The 20491-nt window shown below is 36.3% G+C and overlaps 1 protein-coding gene across 1 annotated transcript in view; it reads left to right on the top strand.

Annotated features, from left to right (window-relative positions):
• Positions 1-2267: 2267 nt before the first annotated feature.
• Positions 2268-20491, top strand: part of Gr10 (gustatory receptor 10) — a 249541-nt gene continuing 231317 nt past the window's right edge. Inside the window, exon 1 of the mRNA XM_089591413.1 lies at positions 2268-2401. The gene's annotated coding sequence lies outside the window, so the exon portion shown is untranslated. The remainder of the gene's footprint in view (positions 2402-20491) is intronic.

The raw sequence follows: 20491 nt of genomic DNA, 5'->3' as shown, positions 1-20491 counted from the left end.
ACAGTGAGCTTATTAAGTAAACTCTTTCTTGACTAAAGTTTACAGCAAATGTGACTGCCTGGATACCTCAGGGTGATCTTCTCTGGCCTGCTGTTGAAGACCCAGACTGATCGGGAGAAAAATTACAACGTCCGAAGCATTGGAGCTAGTTGCAGTGCTCTTTCCCAACGTCTCCTGGCATAACGTCGAAAACGTTGGTGTCTAAAGCCTATTCTATTTTTTACAGACTCAGTTGCTTTGGTAATCTGAAGTGTAGAGATTGGTTCATGACGCTTGCCCGTTGGAGACTTTCCCGTTGGCTGAACTGCCAGTCGAAGATTGCACAAAAAACTGCGACGCTCCGGCCTATTATAACCACACTTATTTTATTCTGTTGCAGGTAGCTTCGATTTTATGTTGACGCCACCTAGTGGATCCTACTGAACTAAAGTAAAAAGCTGGCGTATTGAAAAACTTTGAGCTTATTTATTGCTATTATTATTAAATTTTTCAAGATAAAAACCATACTAAAACCATCTAGGAAGTTTCAAGAATCGGTATGCAAAATTTCAGCAAAATCGGTTCAGTAGTTTTCGTGGTTAGTGATTACAACGGTTTTAGTGACTTTGCTTCATATATTAGTAAGATGTATTATATATATATATGTATATAGAGCGCGTGGTGGCACAGTCGGATATTTTCCTCATGTGCTTTTTCACCACGCAATGCTCCTCGAGGAGGGCTTATATGACCTTCTCGCTGCAAAAATTGCCTAATTTCTCCCTACCCCCCTCCTGTAATTGGAGGCCTCCCATCCCTCTTCCCTTCCTTCTCCCAAGTGCTAAGTGCCCATAGTAGTGCCCTTATTAAAGGAGCCGGGCGTAGAGCACTATAATATAAAAAATATACGTATATATATATATATATATACATATTTCAATTTTCTGATAGTTACATGTACAGTCCCTGTGTATATATATAATAAATATATATATATATTTTTCTTATTTTTTAACAAAGCAAAAATTACCATGTAGAATAGCAAATTCTCATATGATCTGGTTTTACTATATAGCATAGCAATTTTTATAATATGGCGAGTATGTCTCAGCTTTCCTACAAAATAGAGTGATTTTTATTATAGTTGTAACACTTTTTCTAACACCACTTTTCTCAGTGTGTTTATTAGTAAACAGTGGATAGTGGGTGCTTAGATACCTAAGTTAAAAGTTATACATCTATAAAATTATGTGGCAGGTAATATATTTATAAATATAAATGTACCTTTTATGAAACGATATTGTGAGCAAAAATAGTGCAATTGTCATTGGAAAGAGTATACGTATGTCAGTTGGGTGTGGTTTCAATAAATAATTAAATATTTAATAAGTTAACGATTATAAACAATATATTACGGCACAATACAAGAAAAATAATATAAAGGCTAGCCAGTACAAGACTGTGCGCTTTTATCAAATTTCCCAGTGATTTCAGAACAACTTTCTACTGCCTATGCTAATAACATACGACTCTACTCTTATGCCTCGTCCATATTTAATATCCAAAATATAACTGTACATAGAAAATTAAGAAAAACCATCCTGTAGTATGGCTTTCTTTAATAGGGTAGTATTACATGCTAGTGAATGTCCCTTTAGGACGTTCATCATACGTAGGTTTTTTGACAGATATTATTCAAACGGCGAACGTTTATTGAAACAGCATAAAAAAATCCACAAAAATTGCAGCTCATTCGACTGTGCCATTATTTTATACATGGTTTATTTAAGAAAATCGATATTAAACATGTACCCTGTGACGTGGCGAAGCGAAGGTGTGTACAAGCATGTCACAGAGCCCTTATCATCGCGAATAAACGGCGAAAGTCTCAAAGATAGCTCTCTCTTTCCCTCGTGTATGTGACTTACTAAGTATAACACGTGGAATTTCGATACAAAGCCCGGAGGCCGTAATAATACAAACAATCTAAGAGCTCGGCTTGACTCTCCCTCCCGTGGTCCTACAAAGGCACCTTAGTAATGTGTACATGAGAAATATCATGAAAGTAGGCTGTATGTCCGTGAGCGATAGCTGTCAGTGTATTGGGAGATAGCTTGGCAGCGGTGGTCGACCGGTGAGGCCGTGTTGGGTGGTGTGTGTGGCAGACCGTAGAGAGTACGTTGCGCCTGCGCGGCGAGACAAGGATAGACACTTGGGCTCGCTGCGAGGCTGGTACTGGTGCTGCACGACGTGGCATCGTTAGACTCTCGCCTGCCGAGCCACTAAGTAGTCGCAACACTGCAAGCTAGTGCCAACACACAGCCTCGACGACGTCAACCAGGTCGCCCAAGCTCTCCGCTGCCCGTGACGCACGCAGCATCGCCGGGAACAAGACGATTAGTCCGGCCGAAATATTGAACTGGTAGGTGACGCCAGGTTATCTTAGCGTTGTGCATACAGTGAGTGAAAGTGGTCCTCCCATAACTACCCATCCCTAAACGTTTAAATAGAGTCAACCCGAAGCACCCCTACGGAAGTTAGTAACGTATAGCAACACATAGACTAGTAAGCCACATCAGAGGGAGCGTCCTCGTGGTGTGCCAATCGAATCTTATATTTTAGTAATTAGGTGGATTTTAATAAACGCTCAGTTCACAACCAGACGCAAAGTGTTATTTCTAATTGGAGGTGCGCCGTGCTGATTGTAGTGGCAGCAGACTAGTGCCGTTACATTGGTCATAAAAAGCTAGTCCACAATACTTGCTATATTGCACTACATGCTGCTGCAGTCAGCACTGTACACTGCCAGCTGAATCCCGGTCCCTTTCCCTAGTAGAATCTAAATATAATATTGTACTGAGTGTTGCTATAACTAATTAAAAAGATTAAGGTAAAAACCACACACAGACACGCTAGTCGTAATCCCCGGCTACCGTATCACAACCCTCATAAAAAAAAACGTTAATTTATATGATTTGTAGGAATCTTCTAATTTTTTGGGTACAAAAAATGACTTTTAGATAAACCTATTGAATTTTTAAATAGATCCACAAGTTGGTTTTCAAATGAATTCAGAAAGAGGAGATGAAGTGTGCGTAAAAGCATGCATGTGAGTACATCACATGAGAAAAACAATTGCTAGCTTTACTGTACACATTAGCACTCCTCTCACTTCTTTGAACTTTTCCCTTAGTAACTATGTGAAGAACGTCCTTAAGTCAAAAAATCACTTTAATAACAAATGGAAAAATTGTAAGAGAACAAAACACAATAATAATTAATTGTTGTATTTGTACGGTACAAAAAAAATTTTTTTTAATTTTTGAAATTTTTGAGAAAACATAAAAAGTTGTGCAAACAGTTATGTATTTATTTAAAAGTAACCAATTCATGATAAGTAAATAAATATTTATAACTACATAATATAAAAGCTGCTCTGCTAATAAATACTAATTTCGAAATTTTTGAAACATGTACCTAAAAAATATATTCCATTAAATAAGTTATATATTTATTGAATGTATAATCAAACTAAATGAATTGATACACAGTAAATAAAAATTTATATTAAAAATAAGTATCGAACCCTACGATAACATGAAGAAATCGGACTTCTCATATCGGGGCTGCTCATCGCAGAGTAGATAAGGATCTTGGCTATTTTACAAGAGGATGGGGGTTCAAAACTCTGTGGAAACGTTTTTTTAATTTTATTTCGTTTAAGAAATGGTTAAAAGAAAAAATCAAGCGTGAGGGGTCTTGTGACCTCTGACAGAAGTGAAGCTGCCTCATATATGTGGCAGCGAAGCATTATCTGACATTAATTGTACGAAAAATATCTGTAGACACACATACATATGGGTGAATCTGCCGTACATGGTTTAAAATGACTTGAAGAATTTCTAAAAAAAAAGTTGGTTGAAAAATTTTTTTTGACAGTAGTTCTACCTCAAATACCATCCACAACAAATACCCAAAGTGATTCTACTACAAAGTTTTTGGGTCAAAAGATAAGGTAAATTCAGGTAATTCGCGACAGGAAAAATGTTTAAGGTAACTCGGAACAGCTTCAAAAACAATGTTAAACAAATTATTATTTGAAACAAAAAGTTTCTCTTTATTCTACTAGACCTTTTTTAGAAAAAAAAAAAAAAAATGTATGAGTTGAAGTAATAAATTAAGAAAATAGTACATAACAATACTAGTGCGTGAGGAAGGCGATTAACGCAATCACCTAACCTCTCGCAAGTGTAGTGTATACAACTTTTCGACACATCGTGCGTGGGGAACGAGATTATGAGCCATCTAATGTGGCTTTGCAAAGATCTCGACGTACACACGCACTCGCACGAGTGTGTAGCATGAGTGTGAGTCGCGTATGTAAATCGAGGTCTTTAGAGCCACAACAGATGGCTCATAATCGAGGTCCCCGCGCACGGCGTGTCGAACATTAATTATTCTTATGTGGTGATCAAATCATATGTGTCCCACTTTACCATAAAAGTTAAATCACTTCAGCGTTAGTGAAACAGAATTGAGTACGTACTTTTTTTTAAATAATTTCACAAATATGAACGTTTTCTTGTACTTTCTAATGTTACTGAAGTTAGAGATATCACAAAGATTAAAGTTTGGTAGAGTTGCCAATCCAAGTTATCTATGATACAGAGAATTTAGATCATAACCTAAAATTTTTAGTGCACGATTTTCGTCCATGCAGTGGCAGAGAAAATATGGATTTGTAACATAAAAACTATTTAAAAAATTGAATCTCACATTTTTCGACTACCTATCACTAAAGTTTTAATTCAGAAAGTGATAATACATAGTAGAAGTGAGGATACACTCTCTCCATTTCAAACAATTTTTATCAGTTTGTAGGCTAAAATGAGCTCCAGTTCTTATTGTTTTATCTATAAATAGTTACTTTATCTAGAAATAATCACTGTAATAGCAATATGGACTGGATTACATGTAATTGAATCAGACATTCATTTTTAAACACGTATAAAGAAACAAATCAATATTTTTTTTTTAATTGATAGAAAAAAATGGGCTCTAACAGTTGAAAACGATTTTCCGTACTATTGTGATATAGTTTTTGAAAAACCGAGGATGATAATTTCATAGGGTCAAAAGTATCTGGATACACCTAAATTTACCTTACACGGTATTTTTTTAAAAGTCAACTTCAGTCAATTTTCAAAAAAAATACCTTTGCTTCTGATGTGTGTAACTAAGCTGTTTGCATAATTCAAGTATTCATACTCAAATAAAATTAAAGCTATGATCAAGCCCTTTCGATTAAAAAAAAATTTTGTTCATGCTTACATGCTCCTAGACCAACTTTGCATGAACAAACTGCATTTTCAACAATTCTGTCATCCGTCAACTAAAATACAGTTTGAGGTTAGATTTATTTAAAAGAAAAATACAAAATACTATTTTTTACTGCCGCTCCAAAGACGCCCTCTGTCTGCACTGTGCCCTCAATGCCCACTCTAACAGCACCCGCTGCCCGAAATGTAACTCTCCAACCTGCGTCAACTGTAAAGGCCCCCACACCCCTCTAGATAAATCCTGTCTGGAGTACGCCTTTCAACTAAGGATTCACCAAGATGCCGTAACCCATAACATCTCTCAAGGACGCAAGCTTCTACTTAAGATAGTTCTTTCCACCAACACACCAGAGCTGCGAATCTACCAACAAAACCCATTCATCATCGACATTTACCTCTTTTCACCCCAATCAACTCAATTCTTTTCATACTCTTTCTTAATCATCCTATTCCAACGGCTTCTCTTCTACACGTCTCTCACCCCTTACACCGTACTCTACAACCCCAGTTTTTCACTTCCCTAATTTACTGCAGTCAACTGATTCTCTATCTTATGCCTCAGCCACAAGACTCCGCCTTACCCCGACACACAACATACAAAACAATAGTCCCACTTCTTCCTCGACACAGATACCCCCCCCCCCTGGCGTTTAACCCTCACCAAGCACCCACCACTGACAAAGGCCGCTCAAATACCCTCTCACATCCATCTTTTACTAAACCTCAACCTCAGAACATATCAACCAACCAGAACCACAATTTTTCCTTTTCCCTTAACCTCCTCTCACCCTCTCACCACTACTACTCTTTCACCTTCTCACTCAACACCCACTCCTACAGCAAACTCAGCTTTTATGGCTTTAATTCACTCTCTTTCATCCCAACCCTTCCACCCAGACACTGACCCAACCCTGTCAAACCTATCTCAAATCATTTTCTCCCTTAAAGAACTCATCTTTAATATCCTTTGACCCCTCTTTTCTATAGTAGGCCAATTTCAAACTCTTTACACTATCATAAACTCCCTTGAACTTCTCAACAATAACTTATCTTCTCATGGCCACACAACTCAACAATGATTAAGCCCTTCGCATACTTCATTGGGACTGCAGCTCCTTCCACCAAAAGCTCACTTATATCCAATTCCTCTCCCAAAAATATGACATTATCATTCTTCAGGAAACTAGACTAGCCCTCCACCACAACCACACCATCAAAGGTTTCACCATTATCAGAAAGGACAGAAACGAAGACGGCGGCGGAGTTGCCATATGCATTCGCAACAACATCCCCTTTAGAACTTTAGACTCCTTCCACGTACCAAGAATCCTTAGAATCTATTGCCATTTCCATTCACTCCACATACCATCCCATCTATCTTACAGACCTCCTTTAAGACCGTCACGCCCTTTCTTAAATCACTACTGGACATCCTTCCTAAATTCCATACCTGACTTAACGCACACAATCATCTACGGTGACTTCAACTAGCACAACCCAGCCTGGGGTAGTACACAAATGTGCCCACTAGGTGATTTCACCCTTTCAATATTTTCTGACAGAAACCTCCAATTTTTAAGTGACGGCTGTCCAACCTACACAAGTCGCTCAAATCTGCTCAATACATACTGCATCGACCTCACTTTCACCTCTCCCTCGCTTCACACTATCTGCTCATGGCAAGTTTCAAACGATAACTTCCTGAGTGATCAATTCCCTATTACCATCATCCTCGGCCTTTCCCACTCCCCACTACTACCCAACAACCTCCACAGATTTAACTTCAGGAAAACCAGTACCCAAGACTGGATCTCCTTCGGAGACAACCTCAGATCATTCAGTTTTGCTGATACCTTCTCTCAATCATCTCCAGAAAAATACAGCTACCTTGTTTCTGAAATCTCAGAGGCCGCTTCACTTATTGCTAGCCAATCCTCCCAAACCTCTAAACCCTCCCAACGTACAAAACCGAGCCACCCTCCGTGGTAGAACTCTGACTGTGCCAAAGCTGATAAGAACCGGAAATCTGTTCCCAGAAACTTCAGGCGCAACCTTAACACCTATAACGTTCTAGTTGAAGCTAAAAATCTTGCCAAATCGACATTCAAAAAACACAAACTTACATCCTTCAAAAAGTTCTGTGAGGACCTATCCCCAACATCCTCCCTGACCACCGTCTGGAACACAGTCAAAAAGTTCCGTCACAGAGCACTCCCAGCTACATCGTTTCCAGCAAATTAAGCTAGTACGGACTCCATGAAAAACTTCATTAAAACTCTTTGCCAAGACTCCTGCTTCTTTCTTAGCTTTCCTACCTCCTTCTCAGCTTCCCAAGAAACTATTGAATTTTTTATCAAACCTTTCACAAAATCAGAAATCAACAGCGCCATCCAGAAAACACGCATCAAGCCAAACTCTGCTCCAGGACTCGACAAAATTGATAACAACATTATCAGTAACCTCCCAAATAATATTGTAAGCGCTCTCCTCGAAATCTTCAATGAAACATTCTTCCAAGGTCTCTTCCCAGACTCCTAGAAAGAATACCTCATTTCTTCATTCCAAAGGGCTCCTCAACTATCAAACATAGACCGATCTTACTAACTCAATCACTACTTAAACTCTAAGAAAGAATCATCCACTGCAGACTCTCATGGTGGCTTTAACACCATCACCTTCTTCCCCCCCCCCCCGAGCAATTTGGTTTCCGAAAAAACAGATCATGCATGGACAACCTTCCTATCCTCACCTCATCAATTTACTCGGGATTCGCCAAAAACAGTTATACTGCTGTTCTCTTCCTAGATGTCAAAAGCGTCTTTGACTGTACTGACTCCTGCTCCTCAACCCACACCCGCAAAGACTTGGGACTCCCTGAGAACATCTGCCGCTTTTTCTTTAACCTTACCTCCTCGAGACTCATAAAATTTAAAATTAACGGCGAGCTTCTTGGCCCATACCACTTCCTCCAGGGCCTCCTTCAGGGCTGCATATCCAGTCCCGCCTTATACAACCTAGGTTCAAAAGATATTGCAAAATATCTTGATCCTTCTTGCAAGAGCATTTGCTTTGCCAACGACGAAGCCTTATCTGCCACAACCGACGATCCTGAACTCAGCGTATCCATCATCGAATCTAACCTTCCCAAAGTAAACACATACCTCAACGAACAAGGTCTATCTATCGCTATTCCTAGATGTCACCTGGTCATCTTCACCCAGAACACGATCGACACCACCCAATACTCTATCCGTTTCAATGACTCAACCATCCAAGCATCAAATTTTGCCAAATTCCTTGGTATCCACCTTGATAGCAAACTCTCCTGGACCGAACATCTTAGCCATCTATCCCTTAAGTACTCATCTACTGTCAACCTCATACGCAGCCTCCACACAACCTGGTGGGATGCTTATCCTACAACCCTCCTAAATATCCATAATGCCCTGCTGCAAGCTTCTATCGACTACGCCTTACCCTGCGTCTTTCCCCGTAATGGAACCTTCATGCATAAACTAGGAGTCATCCAAAGGCAATCCATCAGAGCTACTCTCTAAGACTGCATAACTCCATCCTTAACAGAATAATTTATGCAGAATCTAAAATCCTACTCTTTCCCTATGACAGAAAAAATTAGCCAAGTATTACATGGCTAAATGCCTCTTATTCACTAACCACCTTACAATCTCTACAATTTCTACCCTCCTTCGCATCGCATCGGACTCTAATTGCTCTAATTACCTCAACCACCTTCTAATCAAAGCCCTCACTAGACTCTCCCCCCACCAGCATAATATTTACTCCAGCTCAACTTCACCCTGCTATCTCTTCCCAATGAACAATCATCAACTTGCCCCCCAAATCATCACATCAATAGGCTCAATCATCAATAAAGCTACAGACCCCAACACTGAATTTCTCCAAAAATTTAACTCCATTATTTCCACCCACACCCCTTTCTACGTCAACGTCCCTAGTACAAACAATACATCTAACATAGGACTTACATTTTACAGCCTCTCACCTCTCAACTTCTCATTTAAAGGCTACCTATCTCACTCTCTTATTCATTAGCATCAAAAACATAAATACCGCTGTAATCTTCACAGACTCCCTGAGCAGCCTTGAAGCTATAGCAAATCCATCTCCCCTGTTCACATCACCTCATGCTACCGTACACCAGGCTAAAAAAATCCTCCAAGAACTAGCCTTTTTAAACAAATCAATCATCTTTGCCTGGATACCCAGCCACAAAGGCATACCAGGCAATGAAAAAGCCGACCTCCTGGCAAAAGATGCAACCTCAAATAGACTACTCCTTACTTATCCCCTACCATATACAGACTTCCAAGCCCTTCTCAATGCAGAAATCTTATCAGAATTCAACCTCCTCATCACCAATTACAACTCTGGTAAAGGGACCTTTTACTTCACCAACTGTTTCAAGACTTCATCCAATCCCTGGTTTCACTCCATCCCTCTCTTAAGAGACCAAGTTATCATCTTCAACAGAATGAAATCCAACCACTACAACCTCGCCTACAGCCTTCACCGCAAAAACGTCATCACAGACGTGAAGATATTGAAGATCTCAACCACATTTTCTGATCCTGCAAACGCTACGACTTCCAAAGAACTTCTTTAATCAAAGCTCTATACAAGCTGCACCTACGCCCACCATTCTCAATTAATCCATTCCTCTCAGTGTCATCAACCAAACTCATTGGAATCTTCCTCAGTTTCCTACACAAATGCAGCATCTCTATATAAATGTCCCCGCTTCATTCCTCCAACCTTCCCTACTATAATTTCTCTACTTGACCCCACAAATTTCTATACCTCCCCCACACTTATACTTGTTCTTCTCTCAACTCACATCAAGGCTATCTACACCATCCTTTCCATGCAGTACAATTACAGTCAATCTTTCAAATCTCGTGCCCAACTTACTCGACCATATTTAGGTACGCGTTGCAGACGGACCGTGAAAGTTTAGTTAATGGCCATTCGGGCTACACTGCTGCCAAGCAGCTAAACTGGTGCCAAAAACCCCCATAAGAAGGAGAAAAAGACAGCAGCAGCAGCAGCTATATACATATATGTATACATACGCGGAGTGGGGAAAGCATGTCGGGTCGTTTTAGTCACTTCTTGCCAGCTCACTCCTAGCCCCAGAACGCCCCATGAGTAGCTCCACTTCAAAAATAAAATTCATTAAATTCTAAATATGTGGCGTCATGTGGTGTAGAGTAAACTGGGTGTACGTCACGGGGGACGAGGTGAAGGGCGGGGAGAATCAAGCAAAATCCACTTCCGTCACACTTTTTCTCAAGGTCAAAATCTGAAATAGTTGATTTAGCCTAGCGCATACCACGCCTATAGAAGTATAACTTCAATTACGTTCGATTATAAATTAAACAAATTTATATATTATTTATTTAATAAACTAGTTTTATTCTTAAATAATTATTTTCAAAACTTAGACAATAATATTTTTAAGCAGAAGTTTTCCTATATATGAATAAATATCTATTTATTTATCATTTATTTGTTAATTTTACGATAAATTAATAATAGCTTGAACAATTTTTCAATCTTTTTAATTTTCAAAAAAATTTTCAAGATGTTTTGCATCTTTAAAATCTTTTTTTCATTTATGGTTTATTTATACAAGGTTCTATGAATACATTAATTGATTTTTGTTGCCTTTATTTTTTCATAATTCTTACATTCGTGACTACGATGATTTTTTGACTTAAGAACGTTCATCAGAGTTAGTGGGGGGAAAGTTAAGATAGGTGAGAGGAGCGCAAATATGCAGTTACGCTGGGATGGTATTCCGTAAATTTTTTTCACTGTGTGTGCCTATGTTACAGACTGATGTACAGCAAAGAAGTTACGGAATAACTTCCTGGCAATTATTTTTCTCATATGGATATACTTACATACACACCTTTACACACACATATACATGACTCCTTATTTCTTGTTTTATTAAAAAAATAAAACAACTTCCACGTCTATTAAAAAACTTAGTGGATTTATCTAAGCGTAATCTTTCATGTATAAAAATTAAAAGATTTCTACAGATTAATTCCTTATGATTCAAATTTTACGTGATTTTTTTGTAAGATTAAATGTTAAATTGAAGTTTAAAAAAATCTAACATATATAACAAAGGTACAAATAAACGATTTCCAATTTTTTATGGGTATTTTTTATGCTATTTCGAATAGACATTCAATGTTTGAATAATATCTGCAAAAAACCTATGTATGATTAACGTCCTGAAGCGAGATTCACTGTTCTCGTCTACTTGCTGAGGGGCCAGCTCAGGCTTACAACTCCCCTTTATACGTCGCAATCTATAAATAAAACCTGTAAATAAAGAATAGCCGAAAGGGCTAGGCATAATTTATACTAGAAGTTCTCTTGCTCGCCAAAAGTATGTATTGCTACTGCACATTAGTAGTCGATTTACTGTATCAAGGTGTGTGTGTGTGTGTGTGTGTATAGTGAGTTATACACCACAGAAAAGCGGTTTAAAAGAGCGTTCACACTTATATCCCACATCATCAGCTATACTAAAGGAAGTGTCAGATAACAGCAAGTGACAAGGAACTTCTGATGCTATAAAAAAGTCAGTTGACTTATAATTATACTATCAGCCCCCTGTCTCGGCTCTACCCGAGACTTACTAAAAGATCATTATAGTTGAAACGTAATGTACAACGTTTTCAGTTAAAAATTTTATATATATTTTTGACACTTCTTGGGACAAAAAACTTTGAATTAAAAACATTTTTGTTCGGAATCCATGCAGTTTATTTGCCATTATCATTGCTAATTACCAGATCAACAAAGTCCTGCAGCTTAACCTTCCCAATTTTTATCGCCACAATGAATACGAATACATATTATCCTACCTATTCAAAAATCTGGAAGATTTAAGTGATTACTGTCATCAGGGTTGTTATGGAAAGCTGATTTCTCACGTAACGGATTCTTAATTCTCGATTTTGAAGCTCCATTTTCAATCTTGATAGATGTTCTGTGTCAGCTTCTGGACGTCTACAATTTTACACATTTAAAGTTTTTGTGCCAATTCGCCCTTTTATGACTATAGACATTTTTAAAATGATTGTGAGCCGAAAAGGCTATTTTTTTGTCAATTTTTTTAAATTGTGTCATATTTGTTGGTAAAGTAGTTCGACGTTTGATGGCCCTAAAAAGGATCTGTAAGCTAAAGAGCTAAACTATATTGATTAAAGTTTCTAGCAAACGTGACTACTGAAATACCTTAGGGTGATTTTCTCTGGCCTGCTGTTGTAGCACCAAACTAATTGAGCGGAAGACTACAACGACTGAAGCGTTGGAGCTAGTTGTAGAGCTCTTTCCCAATATATCCTAGTGTTATACTAAAGACTTTGATGTCTAATAAGCGTTAAAACGAAATAAAAGGGAAAACTATACGAAAAATTATACGTTAAGTAGAAAATTAAGATAATGCAGAAATAATTTTCTATCGTAATGCGTGCACATGACCTCCGAATATTGTAAAATATGCCATATCTTCAAATAAAAGTAAAATTCACCAAAAATAGAGATTTTGACAAATATCCTGAAGGAGAAAAAACATCGTGGCACGCAAATAGAGAGGTACTGAGTGATGAGACGACATAACCTTAAATTTCAGTGTTTTTGATACTTCTTTATAATATTAAAGTTCAAAATTTTAAGGAAAGTTATAGTACATTTGTTAAATTATTACAAATGTGTAGGGTATACTTTCCGTTTTTTTTCTCAAAACTAACTTTGAAAATCGCTAACTAAATGATAGATTGACCAAACATAACTTCTTACATGTTTGCACGCTTGTGTGCAATTTCAATAAGCAATTACATTGTCAATAAGCATTTGTTCAATGTGCTTATCACTATACTGGATCATTATGGCAACAGTTTAAGTACTATACACTCTGTGAAATACACATCAATGAACATGATTATAAAAAGATTTTATTTTTTGTTCAGACTCGTTTTTTTAATTAAGTTTTTGTGCCAATCATCAAAAACTTTCAACCTCTCACTATTTTTATTAAAAATTCGTGCTCTTTCTGTGAATTGATATATATTTCAATTATTTTCGAAGTTCTCACTTTCATGGTACGACGCACGACGCACGACGCACCCGTTTTTTTTCTTGATGCACTACCATTGAGCAACTACGGTGCATGGTTATTTTCTCGGAGATATTATAACCAAACCGATTTATTTCTATTGCCGGTAGCTTTGATGTAGGGCAAGCGTGCTCGAGAGGAAGGGAGAGATGACCTGGGCAAAAGAAATAGACGTTATTGCGTGTGCTGTACTCCCGTTTATTGAACTGTGGTCCGACTGTTTAAGTCGGTAGGTGCAGTTAGACTGACTACAAGTGTGTAACCCACTCTCTCTCTCCTCTGCTAGACTCATGATTCTAGCCTACCCTGAGCTATGTGGTAGGGGGAAGTCCCTATATTGATTTTACGTCTAGGCCATCCAGCGGGTCCCACTGAACTAAAGTGGAAAGCTAGCGTATTTTTCCAAAACTTTAATCCTATTGATTGTTATTGTTATTAATTTTTTTTAGGATAAAAACCATACGGAAAGTACCTGGGAAGTGTCAAGAGTCAGTGTGAAAAATTTCAGCAAGATCGGTTGAGTAGTTTTTGCGGTTAGCAATTGCAACAGTTTTTGTGACTGCTTTATATATTAGTAAGATAATATTTTGCGTATTACGTGGAGGTCACATTTAATTTTTAAAGAGTTTCTCAATATTGCTTACCAGCAATTGAACATTTTAATTTATGAGTGTGCTTCAACTCATTTTTTTAAAATTTTTTAATAACTATTTTTTCCTAATTATTTTTTACTCTACGGTAAGTTTCAGATATTTCAAAACGTTATATGTTTTTACATGTTATGAAAGTTTTTGAGGTTGTACAATTTATTTGAGCTATAAACTACATTACACATTAAATTTTATGTGTGTGCATATGTGTGTTGAAGCAAAACTGTATTTCAATAAGAGGACTCCAAGAACAGTGAAAATGATACGAAGAATTAATAAACTCCAAGGGCTTACTGTTCAGTCTTTTATTCAGTTGACAACGTTTCGACTGCACTTAAGGCAGTCCTTTTCAAGTCTAAATTATTTAGAGCAACGTCCACTTAATATTAAATAATATCCATATCTGCTCTAATATAACCAACTGGCTTTTAAGCTGTCTGAATATTCAGTAAGTGGACGTTGCTCTACATAATGTAGACTTGAAAAGGACTGCCTTAAGTGCAGTCAAAATGTTGTCAACTGAATAAAAGACTGAACAGTAAGCCCTTGGAGTTTATTAATTCTTCGTATCAAAACTGTATTATTTTACTCCAACATATTGGGTAGTTAATGGGATTCATTGGATCAAATTCCTCAGAAAGTGATGTACAGATATGCTTTATATTTTGATAGTGGATGAAATTCACCACACAGTGTCTATAGAGTGAGCCATTGTTTTTATACTTTAATACATGAAGAAGTGGATGGAATTCACTGAATAAGATTCTTAGTATACGATTTGGGGACTCACTTAAATTGAGGTATAAATACCACTGCTGGATCGCTACTTATCCCTAGAGTTCGCCATTGGTGCTCGCTGCAAGCAAACAATGGAGAACGATCAACTGAACGATAAATGAAAGCCCACAGCAAACAAATTAACAAACCTATCAAAGAGAACAAAGACTAGTGAAAACAGTAGCATCCTTATAACGAACAGATTTGATTAACTAAGTGACATAAACGAAGAAAAAATAACCAGAGTACCAGTAACGAAAATACAAACCTAGATGCAAACAAGAATACGAAAGTAAAAATCCCAATGATATTTATACAAGGAGCACAATATAAAAACAAACAAAACCTAACGGGACTAAAAAACATGATTAAAGATAAATTCACCACACAAATAACCTGAGACGGGTTAAAAGTTTTCGTATCTAACCTAGAGGACTACGACTCATTGAAAAATAGTTTGAAAAGCAGTGAAACGCCCTCCTACTCTCATACACTAAGCAAATAAATTTAGTCATCAAAAGACTACCAGAATTAGAAATTAACGATATAAAAGATAACTTAGAAAACCAAGCATAAAAACTACGAGAATGGTTGGATTAAAAAGTAAGTACCATGAATAACCTATAGAAAGATACACAAGCCCCGTATATATGATAACACTACACCAAGCAATAAGCGAAAATGACGTAAAAAAGATTAAGAACATACTTAATGTGAAGATCAAATGAGAAATATAAAATACAAGAACCCCAAGGGCCTTACGCAATGTTACAGATGCTAGGCATATGGCCACGGATCCTCCAACTGCAATATGCCACCAAAATATGTTCAGTACAACTGACCTCACTTGATAGCTGAATGCAAAAAAACTATAGCTGAAAAGACCTACTGCATGAATTGTCAGAGAAAGTACAGATCAAATTGCTCAACATGCCTAGTTTATAAAAAAATACTAGAAAAACAAAAGTCAAAAAGGCAAGAGAATAAAAAAACAAACAAAACGCTAATAGCAACTTTAAGCTGGACCTCATCTTATTCCCTGAAATGCCAGGCAACAATATGGAGCAAGTTAATAAAAAACCAGAACAATTGCCAACACATATCAATAGTAGAACAACAAATCAAGAAGACTGACAGAAAATACAAAACATGCTCCCACAAATTCTAGAAATACAACAGCTGAAAGAAGAGCTCAATAAACTAAATACAATATGTAATATCACATAAATACTAAACTCTGTTATGAAATTAAACCTAATCTTGTCGACAAAAACCACCAAAGAAGAACAAGTTTTAGCAGTGTGTGAGATCTTCAAAAATGACTAGTAAAACCAACAAAACAAAACTTATAATAGTGCAATGGAATGCAGATAGACTTAAAGAAAAACTCACAGAACTAAAATGATTTCTCCAACAACACAAAGTAGACCTTATTAGTGGTGTCCGAAACAAAATTCAACAACAATAGCAAGTGTACACTGCGTGGATATAAATCTTATAGGAAAGACTGGATTATAGCTGGTGAAGCAGGACTTATAGCAATTAAAAATACGATAATCAGTTATAAGGTAATATGAAACACAACAAACATAGAAGCAGTTGGAGCACAGCTAAATAATGGACGGATTCTTGTCTCAACTTATTAAAGGCCAACAAACTTATTTATAACAAATGAATTGGACCACATCTTTACCAAAGAAAAATTTGTTATCATTATGAGTGATCTTAACTCAAAACACTTGTACTGGAACTGCCCCAGAGATAATCCAAATGGCAACATCTTAGTGAAATACCTCGAAAAAAACACGCACAAATTACTGGCACCTAACAAGCCTACCTGTTATCCTTAAGATCAAGACCACCAACCTAGTACGATTGATATGACATTGCTAAAAAATATCGCAACCTGTAATAATATGGAACTGATTGATGAACTAGACTCCAATTACTACCCAGTTAAGTAAGTATTAAATGTTAATCTAGAAACTAAGACTGATGAAATTTATTATAATTATAAAAAAGCCAAGGGGCAAACTTATAAAAAAGACTTAGATAGTAATACACAACTTAACAATGAAACTACAAATAAATATGATATTAATAATACAGTCAAACACTTGACTAAATGTATCTTCAAAACTAGAAATAAGACAATTCCTAAGACTAAAAATGATAAATGCCGTAGTTATATTGATAATTAAACTAAACATCTAATTTGGCTAAGAAATAAATATAAAAAATTTTATCAAAGAATAGGATGTACTAAGTATAATAAAATTAGAAATTCACTTAGAGATAAAATAAAACACAAAATAAATTTAAATAATCGAAGCTCTTGGAATAATAAAGTAGAAAATTTTAATACGAAAGACAACTCACTACGGAGACTATCTCAAAATTTCATCAAAAACAATCAATTAACTACTCCCTATTTGCAGGGCGAAAATAGATTGATAAAAATAGACATAGATAAGGCAGAAGCTTTAGCTAATCATTTTGAAAGAGTCCACCATTTGACGAATAAAGTAGTATATTTAACATACGAAAACCTAGGAGAGATTCAAGTAAACACGGTTGATAAAACACTTATAGACTCAGAACCTATACAATATGTATTAATAAATGAAATCAGAAAAATTTTCTCCAAACTTAAACCTAAAAAAAGCCCCTGGCTATGATGGAATACAAAATGTATTACTCAAGAATCTTAGCAAAGAAGCAATAACTTACCTCTTAAATATCTCTAACGCAGCCCTAAAAATAGCATACTTTCCTAAGGCATGGAAGCTAGCCAATATACTAGCATTCCTAAAGCCAGGCAAGGATGCGAAAACTCCAAAAAACTGTAGGCGAATTAGCCTACTAATTACGCTTGGTAAAATATATGAAAAGGTATTATTAAATAAAATACAAAGATTCGAAAAAGAAGATAACACAATAATGGAGGAACAATTTGGGTTTAGACATGGCCACAGTACCACACACCAACTTACCTGTTTTACAAAGGTAATATCAGAAAATTTTAATAAAAACATGGTCACAGCAATGCTTATGCTCGACACATAAAAAGCTTTTGATAGTGTGTGGCAAAGTGTCTTTATTTACAAACTCACTAACATAAAACTAACCTTACATACAATCACCATAATAAATAACTACTTACGAAATAGAAGCTCAGAATCGTATTAAGCGACAGCAAATTTACCGAAAGACCAATAGCAGTGGGAGTGCCTCAAGGCTCATTCCTTGGGACTGCACTCTTTGTCTCCTATATTTACGACATCCTACCTAACAATAGAATCATTAGTGCTTTTTTGCCCATGATTCAGCCTTTCAGGTCAAATCATGGAGCAAAAAACAAGCAATAATACACTTACTGAGGCACCTAGATGAACTCCTAAAGTATTACCACAAATGGAAAATTAAATTAAATAGAACTTATCATTTTCTCAAAACGTACCAGAAAAGAAAAGTATTAACCAATAAATATGAATGGAGTTCAAATTGAGCCACAGAAATGTGTGAAACACTTAGAAGTGCATTTAGATAGCAAACTCATCTTCACCAAACATTCGAAAGAAACAATTAAAAAAAGCTACAAAAGCAAAGACTTCCTTCATAACTTATTAAATAGTAAAAGTAAACTTAGTAAATATAACAAAGTACTATTCCATACTATGATTATAAGATCACTTCTATTGCATGCAGTACCAGTTTGGAGCAGCACTTATAAGAACAATGTAAGATCAATCGAAACTTTACAAAACAAAATACTGAGAATTACAACTTAGGCAAAATCAAGTACAACTAACTCAGGTATAAGTCATAAGTGCAACAGAGATTCAATTCAACTACATATGGTTGGTTGGTTGTTTTTAATGGCAGGTGGTATGCATGAACTTCGCTACGCCACAATGCAGGCTTGTATTATGATAATCAACAGTCGTAGGTAATGTAGGCATAGGTGTCGGTTTTTATATATATATATATATATATATATATATATATATATGTAAAACTTCATTTGCTAATTGTGATGTTAGTAATATTTAATAAATTTAATCATACGAATAGGTTGCAGTTTTTAATAAGTTCTGTGATGAATTTGCAAATTGGTGAATTAGGGTGTTTCAAATGAATTTCTGAATTTTAGGTTATGTTGGTTACGTTGGTTTTTATAAATTTTGACATTTTGAGTAGAAGTATTGTGCGTTGATTTGAGAAGTCAGGACAGTGCCATAGAATGTGGTCTATGTCTTGTTGATAGTTAGATTAAGAAAACCATGGTCTTTTTGAAGAGTCATTGTAAGGGAAGAGGTAGTAGTTTCCTTTGTGGTGTGATTGATCAGTTAGTAGTTGTATGAAAAGTTTTTTGTTCTTGTCTTTTTTAGCTTCAGTAAAGTCTGAATAAGGTAAGCGAGTGATTATATTTGTTTCATTGTTTATGGCTTCAATTTCGAGTTTGTCTGCCGTGTTATTTTGTGGGATGCCTACGTGGGCTAGAATCCAGATTAATGAAATGTGGGAGCCTGCTTCTTCTGCTCTTATAAGGGATGCTTTTATTTTGAAGATAAAATAAGATGGTTGGCTAGATTTAAAGGGTGTGTAATTTTTTATCGTTTCTAGTACGCTGAGAGAGTCTGAAAATATCGAGGCTTGTTTAATTTTGTTAGTCATAATGGGGTTAATGGTCAGGAAGATAGCTAGGGCTTTCTATGTAAATATTGATGATATTGATGTGATTTCAAATATTTATTTTTGGTTGGAGGTCTGAGACAAGAAAGTAACTCCATTTCTGTCTGAAGAGTTGCCTTTGAGGCATCTAGAAAATAGTGTATTCATTGTCTAGTGTATAAGAGAGTATATCTTTGAATTCAAGGGCAGGTGCATTTGATTCTTTTATGGGTTTACCAGAGTGCGTATTGATGCTGGGTGCATGTAATAAATATTTGTAGTTGTATCCAAAATATAGTGTAGTATCGTGAAATTAGAAAAGAGATTGTGTTGTATTTTTTGAGTGTTTGAATAATTTAATTATAGGGAATTTTGTACGTACTTTGATATTGTTGGAATTTATTAGTGTATTATTTAGAGTGTTCAGTTTTTTTATTACCAATGGCTTATGATAGGGTAGAGTTTCTGATGAGAATTTATCAGCCAGAAGAGAGTGTCTGAATTTTAAGTGAGGGATTTTGGCTTCAGCATGCAAGACGCTTATTGGAGTGAAGTTTTTGTATCCCATGGCTAAGTGGGTTGCTTGGTTTTTAATTATTTGTAGTTTATTTCCCAGTTTTGTGTCACTTGCTTGTATTAGAAAAAATTCATATTCTAGTATACTTCTGATCAAAGAGGTGTATACTGTGAAGAAAATGGATGGGTGTGCACCCCACCATGTTCCCCTCAGGACTTTAAAGATATTTAAAGGCTTGTTTGTTCTGGATATCAGAATTTTGGTATGTTCGTTCCCATTTAGTTTGAAGTCTAGTGTTAGACCTTAGTATTTTACATATTGTAGTGGTTTGAGAATGGTGTTACTAAAGTCGATTGAATGGTTTTCAATAGTTGAA

The sequence above is a fragment of the Copidosoma floridanum genome, unplaced genomic scaffold, assembly GCF_036245765.1.
Source record: "Copidosoma floridanum isolate Cflo_tuat_1 unplaced genomic scaffold, Cflo_Japanese_pri ptg000001l, whole genome shotgun sequence".
Classification (NCBI taxonomy): Eukaryota; Metazoa; Arthropoda; class Insecta; order Hymenoptera; family Encyrtidae; genus Copidosoma; species Copidosoma floridanum.
Note: the sequence above shows the minus strand (reverse complement) of the source record. Positions and strands in the feature narration are given on the sequence as shown.